At 54.3% G+C, this 22,296-nt stretch overlaps 1 pseudogene; it reads right to left on the bottom strand.

The window, feature by feature from the left end:
- Nucleotides 1-21,285, bottom strand: part of LOC144115310 (uncharacterized) — a 44,127-nt pseudogene extending 22,842 nt beyond the window's left edge.
- Nucleotides 21,286-22,296: the final 1,011 nt, after the last annotated feature.

Below are 22,296 nucleotides of genomic sequence, written 5' to 3'. Positions count from 1 at the left end.
ATAATAAGGGAGAAGGGTCGCAGAGGAGAAAATCTGTATAATAGGAAAACTAGTTTATAACAAGTATATAGCAATAATGTAAATAACAATAATGTAGCAGTTCTAAAGTCCTTACGGGAGGCTCTCGCTGCTCTTGAGAGGGGGCGTAATATATGGTTCGAACAGAGAAACAGCCCGATTTAAAGGCTTGATAATAGGATTGATTCTGGAGAAAGGGTAGCACAGCATAGAAACAAAAAGACAATATAGTAAAAAAATACAGTCAAGGGTTCGACGAAAGCTCGTCTGGTCAGGCATTAGTAGAAGCAAAAGATTACAGTCACTGACCAAGTCAAAGTAATAACAGTGACTGTAATCTTTTGCTTATAGTAAAAAATATTGAAACACCAAAGCAGTACTCATCTTTGTTCTAAAATTTGGCCAAATTCGTCAGTGAACTCTAGAGCACAAAACCATAAAAATGGCTGTGGCTTAGCTCTGGTTAAACCTGGAGTAACGCGATAGCTACATCTGGCCGAGTGGAACTCGCTCAGTAGAATTGCAAAGTCAGTCTTTCGCCGCTCTGTTTCGCTGGGCGTTCCTTCCTCTTCATCCCTGGCCGTGCATTCTCCACCCCCCACTCGGTTTCGCGCCGTGTCGATTTCGAACGGCGGCGGTGTGGCGGTCGTTTCTAGTCGGTGGCGGCGTCGTCGGCGGCTTCGGCGGCGCGGCGCCTGGTATTCATCGGCGGCGGCGCAAAGCCATTTTTCGACGGCGACGGCGTGGAAAGCAAAACCACAAATTTAAAAAGCTATTTCGCTACAGCCTTCTTTGCTGAACTGATTCAAATTTTAGGGCATTTCGTGCTAAGTGCTGAGAGGACAGAATACAGAGGGGTTGAAGGGTGAGAGAAACGCAAAATGTTCTGTAAATTCTTTGTTTTTTATTAGAAAAAATATTTACATATGTACACATGCCAAGGTTACCGGATACATTGACATTCACAAGTAGACATGACGCTAAGCATGTAAGGCGAGCCAATTAAAAAGGCACCATAAGCATTTTTGAGAAACTAGCAGGAATTGCTTGTGGGCGATGTAAAACCGCATAGCATAGCGACTGACTGAAGATTGAAACAGCAATAATCTGACACGGAAAAAAGTCCTTAGCGCCAGTTTGGTCTAAGGACCAGATCAAGACGATCGTCGTTAACAGAAATGAATGGGCACGACCACTGCCGTAGAAACTCTTCCTCTCCCAAGAAAAAGCGTTCCTCCGAAAAGAAACTGCTCAGCTCCCTTCGAAGACGGCCAAGCATTGGCCACACAGCGCGGCGTCGAAAGCCGCCAGCGACCGTGGTGCATCGATTGCGCCATAAACTAAAAAATTAATGTAGATTAGCTCAGCTAATCCAGGATATACAAAGCGAAAGATGTCGGCGTTCACCGTGTTCATTGGCGTTGGCGTTGACAATATTCTAGATGGCGATGGACTTGAGCAAAGGAAGGGCGCATAACTGGCTCTCTGGATATGCGGACGCCTCATTCGTGCTTTGATACATGTGGCGGTGGTGAGAGAAATATGTGGCCTGAATGCATTAGCGATGACAGCGTTGTGGCTGACACGCGGCACTGCAGCGTTCATTTGGTGATCAATCTCTCGCGATCAAGCATTAACTGCATGCCACCTCCCAGGGTGGCAGGGAGGGCGCGCTGCCTATCCAGTGTGTGGAACGCAATCAAAGCGGGTTTTTGCAGTTGGACACCAACGCCACGTACATGAAAGCGAGATTGATGTCTTCACTAACCCACGGAGCGGTTGTGCGCCTTCCCTTTCGTGAAAATCAACGGCCTTTGAAAGTTGTCAACGCCAATGAACACTATGAACGCGGTCGGCTCACTTCTTTTGTTAGCTTTTTTGAGGAAAGAAAATGGCACAGTAACCGTCTCACATATCTCGGTGGACACCCAAGCCGCGCTGTAAAGGAAGAGATAAATGAGGGAGGGAAAGAAGAAAGAGAAAATTTAAAGTTGGATTTTGAGGAACGGCGCGGCGCTGAACAGCAGCGGAACACCTGTGGCTCGGTGCTACTAGTGGCGCATACGCAGTAGTCACTATGGAGCAAGAGAGAGAGAAATATCCGCGGCGAGGCGCGCGTTGTGACGTCATGTGTCTCCTCGGAGTACCGCCACGGCGATAGAATAGGATACGCTTTAATGCTCTAGCAAGGTGTTTCGGTCAGACAGAGGTCTTCATCTTCAAGCAGATGTCTCCCTCCGTCTTGCAGAGGTCGGCGCCCCTATTCCACGGCACCGCTGAGTTTGGCCGCTCGCTGGGCATGTATGACCAATCCTCTTTGGAGAATTGGGCTGCCGCTGGAGAGCACTCTCTCCCACTGCTCCGCACTCGGATTTTCTGAGCCATGGAATGCTTTATTTCTGTCACATTCCCAAGTAACATGGCATAGGGTGGGTGTTGCACCGCACCATGGGCAGATGTCCCGGTTCGGGAACATTTTGCTAAGGATGTGTATATTGGGGAAGGTTCTGGTTTGCAGCTTCCTCCAGTAAACTGCTTCTTGTTGATTTAATTTGTTGTGAGGAGGAGGATACTTTAGTCTCGTCCCTCTGTAATAACTTAGAATGTCGGAGTACGTCGGGATTACCCTCAAGAAGTCCTCAGGGTCTTCGTTCAAGAGTGCTCGGTTAGTGTACTCGCGAGCGACTCTATCGATCCTTTGGTTGCCTTCTATCTCGTGTGTCCCGGTATCCAGAAAACGGTGTGTCTAATGTGATTTTTGGGTAGGCCTGCGCGGAGGAGGATTTGGAGCGCTTTATGACCTATTCTGCTGTTAATGCAGTTACGGCATGCCTCTTTCGAATCTTTGAGGATTGTTAAGGACTTATTCGTGCGATAACCCTCCGCGGCCGCTAGAGCAACAGCCATTTCCTCTCCCTCGGTTACCGTGCAGTCCCGTGCCGACGCGCAAGTGCTCTCCTTATAGTCTGAGCCTATTACTATCGCGACGACTTCTTGCTCCGTTGTCCCCCATCTCCGGGGGTACATCGCGCGTCCCTGTAGACGGTGTTCGCCTTGACTGCCAAGTATTTTGCTACATATTTGGCTCGGGAATTTCGCCTAGATGCGTGTAAATATGGATCCATATTTTTGGGGAGCGAGCCTATTTTGATGGTGCTGCGGAAATTATCAGGCAGACGCGCTGTTCTCTGCTCTGCTCTAAGCGTTGCTTGATGCCCCAGTCTTATGAGGAGCGCTCTGCCAGTGGTCGTCTGTTGGAGCCTGTCTCGTTGCGACTCTAGTTGCGCTACTTTGAGTTCCTCGAACGAGTTGTGAAGTCCGAGTGCCAGCAGCTTCTCCGTTCATGTGGTGGCTAGCAGGTGGAGAGCTGTCTTGTAGGCTTTCCTCACGATGGCGTCGGCTTGGTACCTTTCGCCCTTGTTGGTGTTGTAGTACGGGAGGGAGTACGTGACTCGGCTGATCATGAGGCTTCTGACCAGCTTTATCGTGTCCCCCTCCCTCCTACCGCTTCTTCTTTGTGATACTCGGGTTATCACTCGGGTGACTTGCGTTGTTGCTTGTTTGAGCAGGCCGATTGCGCGTGTGCATCGCTGGTTGCTTTGCACCCACATTCCCAACACCCTAATTAGTTCTTTCTCCGGTATTTTTTGCCCTTCGAGGATGACGTTGAGATCTTCCTCCGATCGCCTTTCTCGCCTGACTCTCAGGAGCTCATACTTTTCCGTTGAACAGGCGAGGCCTCTTTTCTTGACGTATTCTTCTACGCACGTTGCTGCTGCTTGCAGGCGTTCTTCTTTTTGGCTGAGGGAGCCTTGGTTGGTCCAGACAGTGATATCATCGGCATATATGGTGTGTTGTATGCCTTCGATGTTTTCTAGTTTATGGGCCAATCCTATCATTGCGATGTTAAACAAAATCGGTGAAATGACGATCCCTGCAGGGTTCCTTTGTTGGGGGTGTGGAACTTGTCACTTCGCAGGTCTCCTAATCCCAGCGTTGCCGTGCGATTTGAGAGGAATGCCTTCACATACCTGCGTATTTTCATGCCGCTGTTTAGACCGTCCAGCCCTTCCAGGATGGCTGCGTGGCTGACGTTGTCGAATGCGCCCTTGACATACAGGGCCATTATCACGTTCTCTCCGTTATATAGAATGTTGCTAACGACTTCTTCCTTGATCTGTAGGAGGACGTCTTGCGTAGATAATTTGGTGCGGAATCCGAACATGCTGTGGGGGTACAGATCTTCGTATTCCATGTGCTGCTGCAGTCTTCTTGTTACCACTCGTTCGTAAAGCTTGCCAAGGCATGACGTAAGTGATATCGGTCGGAGATTTTCTAATTTTCTACTTGTAGTTTCTTCCCAAGCTTGGGTATCATTACTACTTCCGAATGTTTCCATTCTTCCGGCAGTTCCCGCAACCCAGTGCGCATTGAGGAAATCCGTCAGCTGCGTGACTGCCTCATTGCTCAGATTGCGGATCTGTGCGTTCCTAATCTTGTCTGCGCCCGCTGCTGTGTTCCGCGTTGATGCCTTGATGGCCGCAAAGACCTCTTCCCTGGTAATCGGCCTGTCCAGGTTTGAGTTCTCCCGGCCGCGGTATTCACCCGTGTACGCTTCGGGTCGCTCCGCTCCGTAGCACTTGACACGGACTTTTTCCAGAAGTTCTTCGTTTGTACCTTCATATTGATGGACTAGTCTTTGAATGACTTTGTTGCTCTCCGATTTGGTCTTTGTGGGGTCCATTAAGCCTTTGAGGATACGCCACGTTCTTGCTGTGCTTAGGGTGCCGGTTAGCGAGCTGATAAACTGCCGCCAGCTCTGTCTTGCAAATTGCGTTGCGTACTCCTCTGCCTCTTTGGTGATTTCTGCAATCTTCTTCTTTAGCTTCCTGTTTAGTCTCTGCTTTTTCCACTTTTTGGTGAGTCCGCGTCTTGCCTCCCATAGCCTGAGGAGCCGGGAATCTACCTCCGGTGTTTGTTCCGTTCTGTCCACTTCTTGAGTGTAGCAGTAGAATTAGTAGAAAACATTTATTCCAAAAAGGTAGGATAGAGAGGCGAAAATACAGATTTTGGGTGCAGTCCTTATTTCAGGGCCCCATTGTCCACCGCAGTTGCTCTTGCTTGGGATATCAGCTTTCGCTGCGTCGCCAAATCAGAGCTGAGCAGGGCAGACTCCCACTGTTCCTCGGAGTGACGTTTGTCTAGTTCGGGGGCTTGGGACCGGAGCAGCCCCATGTTACATGATATGTTGTTGGAATTCCGCCACACCAGGGGCAGATGCTGTCATATCTGTCGGGGAAGATGATGTGGTACTTGTGTAGGTTAGGAAAGGTGTTCGTCTGTAGTTGTCGCCATTCCCTCGCCTCTGCCGCCGTTAGCTTACGGTGTGGTGGGGGATAGACTTGTCTTTGTGTTCGGAGAAGGAGGAGGCGCTCGCCGTACGTAGAGGGGAGAGGGGTGAGGTCGGGGAGGTTAGTCGCTCGGTTAGAATATCCTCGAGCTAGGCTGTCCGCGGCCTCGTTTCCATCGAGCCCCTCGTGCCCAGGAGTCCAAGTGATTTGGTGCTTGCATGTGGAATTTTGAACTTGTGGGGTAGTCAGAATGGGAGCGACGGAGTGTGGAAGTCTGCCAGAGAGGAAGAGGCGACACGCGGACTGGGAGTCGGTAATAATTTTTAACTCATTTCCCGTAGCATCGCCGTGCTGGATTGCGAGGGCAATTGCAGCAGTTTCTGCTACTGTGGGAGAGCAGTTTCGTAGGGAGGCGCTGGCGATTTCCTTGGAATTGGTGTCCAAGACGACCGCCACCGCGTTTTTTGAATCGGGATACATGGCTGCGTCGACGTATGCAGCGTTTTGTGCCTGTCGATGTGTGCGGCGCAGATAGTCCACTCGCGCCTTTCGTCGTCCCTTTTGTGAGTCCGAGTGCATGTTCTTCGGGAGTGGAGCTACATACACGCGAGTTCGCAGAGTTGGTAGGTCTCGGTTGTCCTGGACGGCGCGTATGTCAGCCGGGGAACCCACTCTTTCCAAGATAGCGCGTCCAGCTTTGGTGGTGAGGAGGCGTTCCTTTTGCGATGCTAGGACGGCTTCTCGAATTTCTTCTATTGTGTTGGTCAGTCCCAGGTCCTCGAGGTGTCAGTTGGCCGTGTACATCGGGAGGCCTAACGCATGTTTGTAGGTGGTACAGATGATGGCGTCTGCTTTGTCTCGCTCTTTCCCCAGAAGTGGTAGGAATGGGAGACCGTATGACAGGCGGCTCATAACTATAGAGCCTGTATCAGTCGAATTGTATCCTCCTCTCTCATGCCTTTTCGGTTGCGGGTGATGCGCCGAATCATGCGGGAGATCTGGAGGGCAGTTGTCCGGAGACGCTGTAACGTGTGGTTGGCTTTCCTGTCGCTCTGAAGCCAAAGGCCCAGGATGCGTATAAGAGGGACTTCCTTTATTCTCGTGCCTTCGAGGTAAACCTCGATGTCACCGAGAGATTCGTAGGCATAGCCCTGAATGCGGATAATTTCGGATTTGTCGGGTGCGCAGCGGAGGCCGCAATTTGCTGCTTGTCTTTCTACGCAATTGACTGCCTCTTGTAGGGTGTTTTCTTTGTCGGCAAGGAAACCACAGGTGGACCAGATGGTAATATCAGCGTAGATAGTATAGCCGATGCATTCAATAGCCTCGAGTGCTTTTGCCATGCCGATCATAGCTATATTGAAGAGGAGAGGAGAGATGATAGAGCCTTGGGGAGTGCCTTTGTTGGGTGTCTGCTCTGTGCCGGAGCGGACATCTCCCATGCCAATCGTGGCCGTGCGGTTGCTGAGAAAGTTTTTGATGTAGTTGAAGGTCTTGGGTCCGCAATCGTGGGCGTTGAGCTCTTTCAAGATGGCGTCATGAGAAACGTTGTCAAAAGCGCCTTTCAGATCAAGTGCCATAATTAGGTGCTCGCTGCCTCTCGGGATGTTACTGAGTACTTCTTCTTTGAGAAGGAGGAAAGCCTCTTGCGTAGAAAGACCTTTCCTGAAGCCGATCATAGTGGGTGGAAAGAGGTTGTTGTCCTCTATGTAGTTTTGGAGGCGGGTCTGGACAACGTGTTCGTATAGTTTGCCCAGGCAAGAGGTGAGGGAGATGGGTCGTAATGCTTCCAGGCTTGGTGGTTTGCCTGGTTTTGGGATAGTCACGATTTCGGAGTGTTTCCACTCTGCAGGGAGTTCTCCCGCCTCCCATAGAGTGTCATTTATGTAGGTAGTGAGGACCTCGATCTGCGACTTGCCCAGGTTTCGAATCATCCGATTTGTGATCTTGTCCGCGCTGCAGCTGCCGTGTTGCGTGTGGCAGATCGAGCCGCGGCGTAAACCTCGGCAGTGGTGATGGGGGCATCCAGCCTCTCATTTGGGCCTCCCGTGTACGAGATTGTGCCGGGAGGATGGGGGGCGCCGATGTATTTGGTTTTGAGGGCGGTGAGGAGGGCCGCGTCGTCTCCGGGGTACAGATGGGCGACTTTCTTGAGTGTACGGTTAGTGGCAGACCGCGATGTTTGCGGATCGACGAGGCTGCGGAGGATCGCCCAGGTGCGGGAGGTCCCCATCGTGCCGCGTAGTGACTCGCAAAATTCCTGCCAATTCTGTTGAGAGAGGTGTTGTGCATACTCTTGTGCTTCTGCCGTGATCTGTGATATGCGGAGTCTCAAGGGACGATTGAGGCATTGGCGTTTCCCTCTGCGAACCAGAGTCCGTCGGGTCTGCCACAACTTCAGAAGGTGACGATCAACCGCCGGATTATCGGGTGTGCATTGTACTTCGGTGGTGGCCTCCTTGTGTGCTTTCCGAATCGGCTCACTCCATTCACTGATTGATTGAATGGGGTCTTCCGGAACGGGCTGTGCACGGTATTTAGTCCAGTCCGTGATTTTGGCTGTTCCCAGAATGCGACGAATGCCTGCGGAGGTGATAGACGTGCTTACGATGTAGTGGTCGCTACCTAAGCTCTCTCCGAGATTTGTCCACGTAGCGTTATGGATGTTCTTGACGATTGTAAGGTCAGGGCATGAATCGCGCGTGACGCTGTTTCTTTCGCGGGTTGAGTATAAAGGATCAGTAAGTATTTCCAGGCTCAGGGCATCCCGAGCTCATACCATGCTCAGACCACGAAGCGAGTTCGTTTTGTAGCCCCATTCTCTGTGGGGGGCGGTAAAGTCACCGAGTGCGATAAGCTGATGCGAAACAGCTAGCTGATCTGCCTCTTGAAGTATGTCAGAGAAATCGGCCTTGGTTGCTCGTGGGGTGTGATACACGTTCAGAACGAAGGTGCTCTTGCGGCCCCTCTTGTTGGGAATGACCTCGATCATGTTGTAGTTGATCTCCTGTTCTCTCAAGGAGTGTTCGACCACCGTGATGGCCTTAGAAACAAGGGTGGCAACTTTTGGCGAGCTCGCGTTGTGGACTGTGTAATATCCTGGGAGAGTCGGCGCCGGGTCGGCTCCTACCTCTTGCAGGCAGATTATATCGGGTCGAATGCGGGTGACATTGATGTATTGTTTCAAGAGGCTTTGTTTTCTCCTGAAACTTCGGCAATTCCATTGCCAGATCCCTAGGCGGTCAGGAATGCCTGATTTCCAGAGCGGAGCCATCCAGGTGGCTGGTAAAGCTCCTGACAGATTCGTTGTCGCTACTCATAGTGACCGCCGCGGTCGCGGACTGGTAGGTTTTTGATCGAGGGTTGTCAGAGCTGGTAACACGTTTTCTGCTAGGGGCTTTGGTGTTTATCAGTGCTTGTAGGGTAAAAAATTGGGCGTCATGTGCATCCAGGCGCGCGCCTATTTGTGCGATTTGGGCTGAGAGCTGGGAGGTGAATGTTGTGAGAAGGGGGTTTATGTTGTTCATAATGTTCTTCAAGAGACGTCCCTCTATTTCTTCATATGTGTTGGGGAGGGGGGTGGTTGTCGGTTGGCGAGGTGTGGGAGTGGGTGTCGCCACTGGTGGTAGCAGTGGTTTGGGGGAAGTCGCAACGTCCCGGGGCGCAGGAGGTGGGGTAGGTTGAACGTGGGGGGTGGTGAGAGGAGTGCACTTGCGGTCTAGCTCCGCTACCTGGGATCGTAGCTTGTCGATAGTGTGTGCCATTTTTGCGCAGTCTGAGCATTTGAGTGGAGTGGGCGTGTTTGAAGGAACAGTGGGAGAGTTCTTAACGAGCTCTGCCCAGCTCACCTTTTTGTCCGTGGCCTTGGCTTGCCCCTGGTGTGGCCGGCTAATTTTCTTTTTTTTCTTGGGTGCAGGGGGAGGAGGGGTTGACCGGTTGGTGGAGGCGGATCTCGATCTGCTCCTACTGCTGCAGCTTTGGCTGGATGACTCGTCGTCCGTGCTGAACCAGCGCGGCGTCCGAGTTCGGGCCTGGTTGTCTTTCCTGAACCGGTGTTGTTCCTTGATGGGCGGGGTGGAGGATCGGACGGATGGTGGCTTTTGCTTGAGTGGTTTGAACCGATTGGGGCACTCCTTGCTGCCGGTTTCATGTGTACCTCCGCACAGAGCACACTTCGGCAGGCACTGATGTCCGTCAGGAGGATTTTGGGCCCCGCATTTCCTGCAGGCCGCCAGGTCTGGTGTGGGGCACACATCGAAGCGATGACCCGGCTGCATGCACACATAGCAGAATTGTAGTGCTGGGCGGTACAGATGGCAAAGAAACTCCGCGCTCTTGAAGTACACAACTTTGGGGGTGGTCGGGCCGTTGAAAGTGATCAGCATCGACGATGTTCTGCCCATGCGTCGTACGTCGAGTACGGTGGTCCCGCGTGAGCGGATGTATAGGCCCGTCTGAGGAGCTTCCGGTGCCACGTGGTCCGGAATTCCGTGGATTACACCCCGTCTGTCGTGCTCTGTGAAAGGTATGTAGGCGTTCACGTCATGAGTGAGGTCTCCAAGGGACAGCGTCTTGATTTGTCGAAGTTCGTTGGCAACTTCTGCGTGCGGAGTGCTCGCTACGATGATATTTGATCCGTAGTGGGGGCGGAGGAGGTACCTTCCTTCCACCTGCTGCGGTTCTGGACAGGCGTTGCTTACTGCTTGGGCAAGATCGAGATTTGAGAAGTTCTTTAAAGCGAGTCCTCGGCGAGGTCGAATCACGATTTTGATGTCCGTTTGCGGTAGAGGCGGGAGGCGGACTCGAAGGCCGCGTTTCTTTGGCGTAGGATGTCTATGATTTGGTGGGGGGTCCTGGGAGTCGGTGCTGCCCTGCACTTGGCTGTTGGTTTCAGTCCGGGCTGCTTTGTGAAACTTCCTTTCTTGATGTCTGCTCAAGGCTATCTTCCAGCCGTTGGGCAGAGGGGTAGCAGGCGGTGGCGAGGCCGGGGACGAACTGGTCGTCGGACCATTTTCCGTTCGGTCTAGAGAGTCGGTTAAGTCCATGTCGGAATCCAAGCCTTCATTTGTTCTGGGTAGCAGGGACGCCTCCGAGCTCATTTTCAGCGCCGCGCAGCGTGGCGCGGGGCGAGGCGTGGGCTGGAGGACCGCCCTTGTTGTGCTAGGCACAACGCGTGGCCTAGCGTTCCGCGCCTGGCTCGGAGCGTTAGAGTCTTTTTCGGGCAAAAGTGGTCGGAATTGCACATAAAATGGTGGGAACGGGTGCCGAACACTTTCACTTACCGATTATGGGTGGTATCAGTCCATTTCAGGTCGAAAATTCGCCGTCCCGAGTAAAAATCCACGGAGCCGAGGTGAAGTGTGTCCGCTCACGGCGTTCATTCGTTGGCTCTCCCTTCTTGAGCGTTTCTCTGCTGTATGTCTTTCAGCTGCCTGCACCAATCTTCTATGGAGGTTATCCCCCCTTCCATTTGCTTGCAGTCCTTTTGGAAGGCGTTCCAGTCTATTATTCGGGTTCCAATCTCGCGCTTGACGTTTTCTGCTGACACTTGCGTTCTTATTATGTAATGGTCGCTTCCCGGGTTCTCCAGCAGATTTTCCCACGTGGCCTGCCTTGCTCCTCTGACGTACGTCAGATCTGGGCATGTGTCGGGGCTAACGCTGTTCCCTAGGCGCGTTGGATGATTTTCATCCGTTAGGAGGGTGCAAATTGTGGTTTCAGCTGCCTCGCTGACCTGCGCCCCCTTTTTGTCGTCTTTTTGATACCCCCAGCTCTGTCCGGGAACGTTGAAATCTCCGACAATGAGCAGAGTATTAGATTTTGCCAATTTGCTTGCCCCTGCAAAGAGTTTCTGGAAGTCTCCGTCTCTCTGCCGCGGCGGACTGTACAGATATATAACGAATGTGCTTTTCTCTTTCCTCTTTTTCTTGGGTATTACTTCCGTCATGATATGTTCTATCCGCGTGTCCGGGATTTCGTCGTGCGCTATGGTGACTAGCTTTTTGCTATCGAGCGTAGCCGTGCGACCCTTTTCCTGGAACGTGTATCCCTTGAGCGCCGGCATCGTGTTCGTCTCCTGCAATGCTATTATGTCGGGAGAATTTTGTTGCGAATTTATGAATTGTTGCAGTAGGCCTTGTTTGTTGCGGTAGCCTCTGCAGTTCCACTGCCAGATCTCTAATGTGTCGTGTCTCGCCGTGGTGAATTTTCATTTGTTTGGGTTGTGCTGTGATTTTCAGTACCGAATCTTCTCTCTTGATAAAGCCTGTCTCTGGCTTCGCTAGTTATCATCTGCATGTTTTGATTTTTTATGTAGTTTCGGAAACTTTGGTCCTGCATCGCCATTTTCTGGTTTTGCAATGCCATTTCCTGTTTCGCCACGGCGAAATCGCAAGTTCGCGGCCAGTAAAGCTTTCGCATTAAAAGACCAGCAACAATTAACAGGCGAGCAAAACGGCCGCTGGGGAAGCGGCCGCCGGAGACAAAGCTCGAAACGCCCTGCCCACGGAATCCCCTCATGAACCACACGCCAAAAGACACGCACTACCACGCAGGTGACTGTAGCGGGGCGATTAGACCCCAGAAGCGGGCAATTCGGACAGGTACTGGAGCCTGAAACACCCCACCGCTCTAGCTGATCCCAAGTATGCAGCACTGCCCAACCAAGTTTCCAAACAAAGTCGCGTAGGTGGTCTGGGACCTGCCGCGGCAATTGATCCGGAGTTCCCAGGTTCGAACCCGACCGCGGCGGCTGCGTTTTTACGGAAGCAAAACGCTAAGGCGCCCGTGTACTGTGCGATGTCAGTGCACGTTAAAGATCCCCAGGTGGTCGAAATTTTTCCGGAGCCCTCCACTACGGCACCTCTTTCTTCTTTCACTCACTCCTTTATCCCTTCCCTTACAACGCGGTTCCGGATATATGAGAGATACTGCGCCATTTCCGTTCCCCTAAAACCAATTATTATATCCAACTAGGATTAACGTGCACTGACATCACACAGGATTCTTCGGTGGGCGCTCGAAGCGAGCGGACGTGTTTTTTAGCTCTCTGCTCCTTCGGACGCTGGGCCTAAGGCTTCGCGGCGTTGCGGGGTCTCCCCATGGAGGCCACAGACACCGTGAACGAGCGAAGGCCTGTGTTCGGCGGTGACAATGAGCAAAGCAGGGCGGGCCGCTCACGCTCACGATCACGGAGACGAACGCCATCCAGAGCAAGGTCGTCCAGCACCATTCGGCGAATGCAGGCGGAGATCGCTGATCTGCGGGACACGGTGAGGTGCCTGACGGCGGCGCTCATCACTTCCTCGGAGAACCTCGAGTCCGTCATCGGGACCTTGGACGTGTCGCCGGCGGACCCACGCGTTCTAGCCTTGAGGGACGCCATGGCGCTCGCTCACCAGACGCAGAACTCCATGGCGGCTCCCTCCACGCCATTTCTGGCCACCCCTGCGCTTCCTGCCGCCATTGCTGCACCTGGGGAACCGGCTGTGATGCCCTCTCCCCCTGATGCTGCTGCTGCGGGCTCACCGCGGACACCTGCAGCCGAGGAGAACATGTGCACCCCAAGGACGAGTCTGCTCTCCGGAAACGGCGACGCTCAACGGGGCCCGAGGAGGAGAGGGACCCGGAAACCAAAAGGGACATCGCGGTGGCCAAGCGGGAAGCTCGAAGCCCCCCCCCCCACCGTCACTGCTCCCTCTCCCTCCACACCTGAAGGAGCAGGGCCTTCCCAGCACGAGCCCCATGGAGCCCACCTCCAGCCTGCTGCTGATGCTGCTGCTGTTGCTGCTGGGGCGACGGCATCCGGAAGAAAGCCGGACACGACCTCACCAAATCCCGCCGCACGAGACCAGGCTGCGGCTGGGGCTTCGACTGCTGGCAGCGAGCGTGCTCAACTCCGCGGCGCGCCGCAGCAATGCGCCGGAGACAACGGCGACGCTGATGCTGGGGCCAGCCTGGTCCCCTGGCGCATTATCACTACCAAGGCGCAGCGGCATCGGAGAGCTGCCCTGGAGCGAGCCGCGGCTGCCGTGGAGGTCCCGTCCAGCCTGGTGGGGACGGTGCTGTTTCGGCCGGCGAACCGGGGCACCGCCTTCACCAGGGAACAGGGCTGGGAGTTGGCTGAGGAGATCGGATCCCGCCCGGGCGTCCTCGCCGTCCGGGCAAACATGCGGCGGAATGTGGTGGCAGTGGACGCGGGGAGCAGCGATGCTCTCAAAGCCCTGCTAGCCACAGCCGTCATCCGCGGCGTGCCGGTCTGCGCCAAGGAGCCTCCTCGGAATCAAAGCTCCGGCCTGGTCTTCGGTGTGGACGGGCGCAGGACGGCGGAGGAGCTGCTAGCGGCGGCGGAGTCAACGGTACCGATGGTGTCGGCGTCTCTGTCGGGCAGCACACTCGCTCTCCGTTTTGCGGCGCCTACACCCCCGGCGTTCATCACCATATTCAAGCGCAGGCTCGCGGTCCGCCCCTGCCGTCCCCGGCCGCTCCAGTGTGCCAAGTGCGCCAGCCTGGGGCATGCCACTGAGATGTGTCGTGCTCCTGCCCGATGCACACGCTGCGGTAGGCCGCACGAGCCTGGTACCTGCGCGAGCAAGCCCCGCTGCATTAACTGCGGGGGGCGACACGCAGCCATTGACCCAGCGTGCCCGCACTGGCAGCGAGAGCGTCACGTGGCCAATTTAATGGGCACATCCATGGCACCGATGTCCAGGCGGGTTGTCCGAGCCGTCGTCCAGGCTGAGACAGCGGCCCCAGCAAAGCAACATCAGCAGACGCCGCGCACGCTTTCTTATGCGCAGGCCGTCAGGGGAACACCCCAGCAGCAGCAGTCACCGAAGCAACGGAAGCGCCGGCAGCGGCAGCGGCGATCCGGTTGCCCGGCGTCCAGTACAGCGCGGCCCGAGCCTGCGGCTGCTCCTCATGGCCAGCCCCCTGACGCACGGGACGCGGAGATCGCGCGCCTAAAGCTGGCGTTGCGCGCCCTCAGCGCACTTTTCCCGGAGGGCACCGAAGGGCACCGGGCTTGCTTAGAAGCAGCGGGTGCTCCCGCACAGATAAGCCAGCATGATGGCTAGCCGCCGGATTCCCTCCCGCACACCATCCATCCTGCAGTGGAACGTGCGAGGAACCCACCTGTGCCGCAGTGCCCTATTGTGTCACATCTCATCGCCCCGGGAAATCAAGGTGCGCGATATACGTGCGGCAGAACGTTCAGCACACCCTCGTCGGCTCGGCGGCGGCGACATCTGACGCCCAGGAGTGCGTGGTGGTGACAGTGCGCGTCGGTGGTGTTGACACGTCCGTGGCCAGTGTTTATGTTCGTCCAGCTGTCGCGTGGAACGCGCTGTGTTTTCGTGCTGTGTCTTCGTCCTGTGCCCCGCGCCAAATCATCTGTGGTGATTTTAACGCCCACCATAGTGCGTGGGGCAGTGCGCGCCACTCCGCGCGTGGAGACGACCTGCACGACGCAGCAACGCAGCTGGGACTCACCCCCTTGAACACCGGCGAGCCCACCTTTCGACGACGCGGAACAACCGGCTCCTGCATCGACGTTGCCTTCGCATTCAGAGGCATCGAGGCGACATGGCGCCGATCACCATCTCTCTGGGGCTCGGATCATTACTCCATCCTAATCGAACCCACTGCTTTGGAGGCGAGCCCCAAACGTGCCTACTCCATTACCAACTGGAGTGCGTTCAGGCGGGCGGTCGACGAGGCGGCGGCCACTGGCGCAGATTTCTTTTCAAGTCTAGTCCGAAGCGCTCTCGCAGCCACCCAACGAGCAGAGGTAAGGGCAGGGCAGCCCACACCTGATATGAAGCTGCTCAATCTGCGCGAGAAGAGAGATCGCGCAGAGCGACGGGCGCGACGGACTGACAGAACCGCCGACTGGACTGTCTACAACCGCTTGGACGCAGCAGCGCGCCGCCACGCCATCAAGCTATACCGCCGGCAGTGGTCTTCACTATGCCAAAGGATGGAGGAAGGTTTCAGTTCGCGGAGGCTGTTTGACACCCTGCGGCGCATCACTGAACCACAGGCAAACCGTCAACCGCTGGCCGCCCTCGCAATCTCCAGCGGGCCCAGCTTTGTAGAATTGGCAGAGCGGTTTGCCGATCGATTCGCGCCGCCCAGCCCCGCAAACGCCGCTAACATAGCTGCTCCTGAGAGCCCCAGAAGCGACGCCAGTCCCTCGCCCGTCACCTCGGAAGGTCCATGTGATGCGCCGTTCACCGCGGCGGAACTGAACAATGCGCTGCAGCGCTGCCGCCGCCGCTCGGCGCCCGGACCGGACGGGGTGACATATCCGATGCTGCGAAACCTGGATGCGCAGCAACGACAGATCCTCCTGCAGCAGATCAACCTGGTGTGGGAACTTGGGGAGCTACCGGAGGATTGGCGAACCGCGGTCGTTTGTCCCATCCAAAAGCCAGGGCGCCCACCTACGGAGCTGAGCGGATACCGGCCAGTGGCATTAACATCGGCGGCAGGTAAGCTCATGGAGCATATGACGTTGCAGCGTCTGAACGAGCGGGCTGCGGAGGCTGATTTGTTTGACGAGTGGCAGACGGGTTTCCGTGGGATGCGGTGCACGCCTGATTCTATATCGGACGTTGTTACATCGCTGGAGCATGCCAGGGCGGCAGGCCAGGTTGCGCTGCTGCTACTACTGGACGTCTCGGGCGCTTTTGACAACGTTCACCGCGCACCAATTCTCGCGGTGCTTGAGGGGGCTGGTGTGAGCGGGCGCCTTTTGCGATACGTTCATGGCTTCCTGAGCGGGCGCACCATGCGCGTACGAGTAGGGGGTAAGCTCTTCAAGCCTCGCCCGGTGGACATGGGCGTGCCGCAGGGCTCTGTCCTATCACCATTTTTGTTTAATGTGGCCATGTCGGTGGTGCCGGCCTCCCTCCCCACGAGCGGCTGACACCATGTGTACATGTCCATATATGCAGACGACATAGCTCTGTGGTGCCGGGGACCACCGGGCGAGGCGTTCCGCGTGCGGGGGTGCCTTCAGGGAGCCCTGACCGCAAACGATGCCAGCTTGCGCGGCCTTGGTCTGTCGCTGAGCGCGGACAAATCGGTGGCCATGGCCTGCGTTTCGCGCTCGCGCGCGTACCTTGCGCCACTGTCACTGGACGGGACTCCGATTCCTTGGCGTAAATCGCTGCGGTACCTTGGCCTGGACATCGACTGGCGCCTTTCCTTCCGCCCCGCGGCGATCAAGGCCTGTCTGCAGATGAAGAGGACCACCGCCGCCGTGCACAAGCTCACCGCTCGAGGCCAGGGCATCTCCCAGCAAGCCGCGCTGCGTCTATACAATGCCGCAGCTTTGGGGGCGGTGCTCTATGCGCTGCCGCTCGTCACGGTGCGCAAGCCGTGCTGGAAGAAACTCGAGCTCCAGCACCGCAAGTCCCTGCGAGTGTGCCTAGGCCTGCCCAAAAACTCGCAGTGCGCCGCAACGTTGGCCGAGGCCGGTGCGTGGCCACTTGAGCTCCAAGCAGCGCGCAGGGCATTGAATCACATCGACCGGCTTCAACGCGCACCGGACGTGGCGGCTCGCTGCTGCAGAGTATGCGCTCGCACCCGCGCTCACTAATGGGCGCGGCGCTGCTCGAGCATGAGCAATTGACACAAGGCCCACCCCCCTAGGGCTCCTGCGCGCCCTGGCCTGCTGCGTCAGAGGTACAGCGAGAGATCGTTGGCATTGCGGGAAAGCGGAGCACACCCCTCTGTACTGGGCAGCAGCTGGCCAGAGCCGTCATACACGAGGAGCTCCAGGACCATCTCCTCGTGTACACCGGCGGCTCAGTGGCCCGCGACAGCTGCTCCCTTGCTGCGCCGGCCACCATCCCCGCCCTGCGACTGCACAGCCAGCAACACGCAGCCTTCCTGGGCTCCTCCACCACGGCGGAGTTGATGGGGATCCGGCTCGGGCTGGACCTGCTGCTCACCCTCGGCCCTCCGCCGCCCAGGAGTGCTCTGCTGTGCGACTCCCGCGCCACCCTCAGCCGCCTGCAATCTGACGGCCGCGGTACCCCACTAGTGCGGGAAATTCGCTCGCGCATCGAGCGCCTCGCGCAGAAAGGTTGTGCCGTGCGTGCACAGTGGGTGCCCGGTCACTGCGGCATCGCCGGCAACGAAGAAGCTGACGACCTCGTGACCGCTGCACACCAACTACCTGCCAGCGATCTGCCCCTTGCGCTGGAGGACATGCGTGCGGCCATCCACGACCATCTCCGAAAGCAGCACCCCGACCCACGCATCGCGGGAGGTGATCGCATCGACAGTGTCACCGGCTGTCACGCACTTACACGGTCACAACGTGCAATGATCCTCCGCGCGCGCATTGGCTGCCTGTGGCCCGGGGAACGACGGGTGCGTCACGGAATCGCGACGAGTGATGTGTGTGACGGATGCGGTGCAGTGGAAACACTAGAACACCTGCTCCTTCACTGTGACGCGTTCGCCGATGCTCGTCGCGATATGCTCGCGGCCTATAGGGCGCAGGGCATACTACCGGACTCCATCAAGACGCTATTGTGGCCGCAGGGCAGTGCGCGCACTCGTGAGCGAACTTTGGTGAGCCTCTGTGTATTCCTCAAACACACGGGCTTGACGTCCCGTCTGTTCTCCGTCAGGTAGTTACACGCAGTGACCGAACGCTCCGCGAGTTCTACCTTGAACGATTAATAACTGGACGCCCCACTCCAGTTGTAACCAACACAGTGCTGTGCGCGTGTGTGATTTAATTCCTCTAAAATGAACTAATCACGCGCACAACCTGGACACATTTCTTATTGTGTAAATAGTTTGTACATATTACTCCTCCCCCTATCCTCTCTTCCTGTGCCCTCACCTCTTTCATTTCATTTCTCCATTCTGCCTACTATCCTTTATTTCCGCTGCCCCAGTTCAGGTGCTTCAGTATCGATGGCAGATGTCGGGGCTAGCAAAAATCATTTACTTGCTTTTTATTATTATTTTTAATAAAACCACTACCACCACCAGATCCAACTAGGTGTCCAACAATATATGAGACAGAAACTGCGCCATTTCCTTTCCCCAAAAGCCAATTATGATTAGATGGTCTGGGAGAGGTGTCGACGCTATGCGCGCCCATTGAACACGGCGCATCAGTGAGCGGCGAGCCGCCGGCACAACAGGCAACAACAGCGAGCCCATAATAGACACTTTTAATTGGACGTACGCAGTGAGCTTGCGCACGCAACGACCACGGCCGCTTGATGCAAAGCGCGAAGCGAGGTGCGGCCCGCCACGTCGCACAGAAGCGGCGTCTTGGGCCTAGTTCTCCGCGCGCCCGCCGCGGCGCCACTGCTCGGGGACAACGGCTCGTGGAGAACCGCCGCGACAGCTGCGTCGGCACGCCCGGTGTTGACTGTTTGAGGGCGTAAACAGTGCGTTTTCTAGTTACTCATTACAGACTGCATTTTTAAGTCGTCATTGAAAGCGCCGATTATGTCACAAACCACATCTTTATCCATGATGGCTGCTTGCATGATGGACGACCGGGCTTGCGGCTCTGCCTTAGGATGCTGCGTTAATGCGCCTGAGGCTTTTAATCTGCTTTTATTCACTTCTCGCGAGCCCATGTATGATTCCTGTTGTAGCGGGTAAAGACGGTGAACGAGATGAACACACACACACACAGCGCTACACAGAGCCCATCTATGTAAGTTATTGCAATTTAGAAAAAAAACATTAATATAGGCGAAGTTATTGAGCATTTCTAAGCGCAACTGCAGCCGAGAAAACCAGAAAGTACTTCAACCAGCAGCTTGGCACTTTTATTGCACGGTGATGCAAAAAAGGCAGGAACCATTTAAAGACGGAGAACCTTCCTTGAGAGAGGTTTGTAACAAAGCCTCAAAAGTCGCTCCATTGTAGAAATAACACTCCCAGCCCAGTTAGTTATCAGAAGTCCCAGCAACTTGCTTAAAAATATCTTGCAAAGCTCCTCAGTGTGGGCACGGTCGTTGCTTTCACAGATGAGTTGCGGGCACCGTGTAAAGTGTGGCAGCAGTACTGACATCAACAGCTTGCACAGCTTACTGCTGCGCCTGACCTCTGGGAGTTTCATTACTCGGTTAACGAAAATGCACGTGAGTTGGCAAATCTTCCCCGCTTCCATTTTAGGGTACAACTCTCCACTTTCCATGTTTTTGATTAACCCGTAAGCTGGTCCGGTCGGCTCTGGTGCCTGCAGCAGGGTCTTGCATGACTCGCATGTCACCTGAAAACCAGTGCCAAAATCGCATAATGCAACAACTTGGCAGCGATAAAAATGCTCCGGCTCAAACTGTCATAACAGTATATGTAAACAGTTTTGCTGCACGAAACATAATGCACAGGTTTTCTACCAAGACCACTCAAACTATTAAAATTGCACGGTTTGTATCCACATAGAGAAAACTGTTCATACCTTTTCCTTACATGCTCTCGCAACGTAGCCAGCCAGAAAAGCAACTGGTGCTACCTCAAGGTCTGCCTCAGAACATGGCGTTAAGACCCCGAGCTCACTGCAAAATTTCCTGGTAGCAAATTCAACGCCAGCTGGCAGGGCAGATGTTTCGGCCTCCGGAACTGCCAGCCTCAAAGGTGCCTTCATTTCAAAAGAAGTGGGTGCATTACCACTTCTTGCGGCTTGAAGGATACCAATTTTAAAAAAGAGAAATGAGGCAATTAGATATGTTTCAGAAATTTTTTAAATAACAATATTTTTAAAAATTTTAACAGCAGTTTTTCCGCTGTAAAAACTGCGCTCCTGGCATGCACCCTGTCGTTGCCGCCATTGAACTGCCGAAGGCAGCGAGAGAGTGATTCCACAGGGTCGTTGTTTAGGCCGCGTGTCAAGACGTAGCGGAAGCTGCAATTAAATAAATTACTTCTATAACACATTGATGCAAATACCGAAAAGCAGAGTCGAAGAAAAGTAACCTACTTTATGTGGTCAAGGAGATATTCAATCAGTGCCACTGTTGACTTTGTTGTGAGAAGCGTCACTTCGTAGGTCTCCTTGGTCATTCGCTTCGATCAGGCCGCCATTCATCTGGAGATCTTCAAAGTAACAGATGAAATCTAGTTCCAGCCAGGAAAGCCGTTCATCATCTGTGACGAAAAACGGTTTCTCATGCTTTCCTCCTCGTGCCTTCACTGCACCGATATCATAGAGGGCATACCATTTCGCAACCATCCTCATAAAACTGATTGTGGCCGAGCTGTCCTTGAACTGGCCTGCATCAGGATGACAGTTTGGGTTCTCCTGAAGAAACTGGAGTGTTGCTATTGTTGGCGCAGAAAATATTTGAGTGGCCCTGCACACCTTCATTTTTTCCAAGTTGTTGGGTTCAACGTGTGCACGGGTAAGGAACTTGACTGGCTTGACCAGCAGCTGTGACTGAATTTCAAAGAGCTTCTTTAAGTAGAAACACCCTTGGATGAGTGATTCGCCATCTATCATTTCAAGCTCAAGAAATTTAGTGCGAAGATTCTTTATAAGGTGATTAGGGTCAAAGGACAAAAACAGTGGGTAGCCTGTGCGCAGAGGGTGAGGCACGGCATGCGCAAGCGTGCCATCTTCTGAGAGGCCTTTGAAAGGAGCCACGTTTGTTTGGTCGTTGTCGGTGACGATTCTTAGTACGAGAAAACCCACATCTTTGACTGCCTTCATGACTTCCATTGTCATTGTAGAGAGCTTGTCATTCTTGAGGCACCGCGAGAAGAAATAGCCAACCGGTATGACATAGGCTGTCGATAGTCCTTTTAAAACGAAGCACAACAAGAGGTTTTCCACCTGAGGGTCTGCACTTGGTTGATCCTCGGGGCCCATGTCAACAAGACTAAATATCTTGTCCACCTCTCGGTCGTATACAACTTTCTGAGATATTGACATCTCATCGACAATGAGCGAACAGTAAGCTTCCTGCTCCATACCTAGCCCTTCGTGCTCCATACGAAGCCGCTCTCTTATAAATGAAGTCACTCCAATTTCGCCGGTTGAATGCCCTACGTAATTTTGAAGCGTAGCACGACATGGGAGCTTCAAAAGGCCTCTGCTTCGAACGTGTTCATACCCTTTGTTTGAGCAGGCTTTCTACAAAACACATTTCCGCAGAATTCCTTCATTGTAGGCAGGCTTTTTCTTATTAAATCTAGCCACTTGGTTGCAGATAAAAACTGCAGCTTTGTCTCCTTTTTCTGCCTCTTTCAACACCTGTAGAAAGGCCTGAATTTCTTTGTTGTCTGTGTAGACTTGGAGGAGCTCTTTTGTGTTGTCAAGCTCAGTTTGCAATTTTTGTAGCTGGTTGCCTTGATGAGCAGCCTTTCTTTTCAGTCTGTTCTCCGCTTTCTTCCCCTCTTGCAAGACATGCACAAAGTCCAATGTAGTTTGGCAGACCTGATCAACCGGACAACCACGCGGTTCTATGCCGGCCACTGGCTCGAGCGCTTCTACCTCGTCGCTGGGGCAGTACACGAGACTTTCACTCACGTTGCCACTTTCATGGCCTACTCCAACCACTGTGCAATCAGTAAAGTTCCTTCGCTGGCGTTTTCTTGGGCCTACATTCTCCTTTTACATGTACTGAGGATATTTGTCACACACAGTCGGGACTGCAGTCGGAAGCAGAAGCCTGACCTTAGTTTTCTTTCTGTAGTCATTCTTTGTAAAGTGCAAAGGAACATACCAGAGACCTGTCGCTTGGCTCCCACTTGCTTCCTTTCCCTGACAGTCCTTGGCGAGAGATATTTTTAGCCACGTTTCTCGACGCTGTAGTTCACAGGGGAACTCGCGATACTTCACGGTGGGGTCCTTTCTTGCGTTTGTAGGACAGAGTGGCACACAGCAGTTGCGCGGCATCGCGCCGGGGGTACACGGCAGTGACTGCTACACACACACACACGC

The sequence above is a fragment of the Amblyomma americanum genome, chromosome 1 (assembly GCF_052857255.1).
Source record: "Amblyomma americanum isolate KBUSLIRL-KWMA chromosome 1, ASM5285725v1, whole genome shotgun sequence".
NCBI classification, from domain to species: domain Eukaryota; kingdom Metazoa; phylum Arthropoda; class Arachnida; order Ixodida; family Ixodidae; genus Amblyomma; species Amblyomma americanum.
Note: the sequence above shows the minus strand (reverse complement) of the source record. Positions and strands in the feature narration are given on the sequence as shown.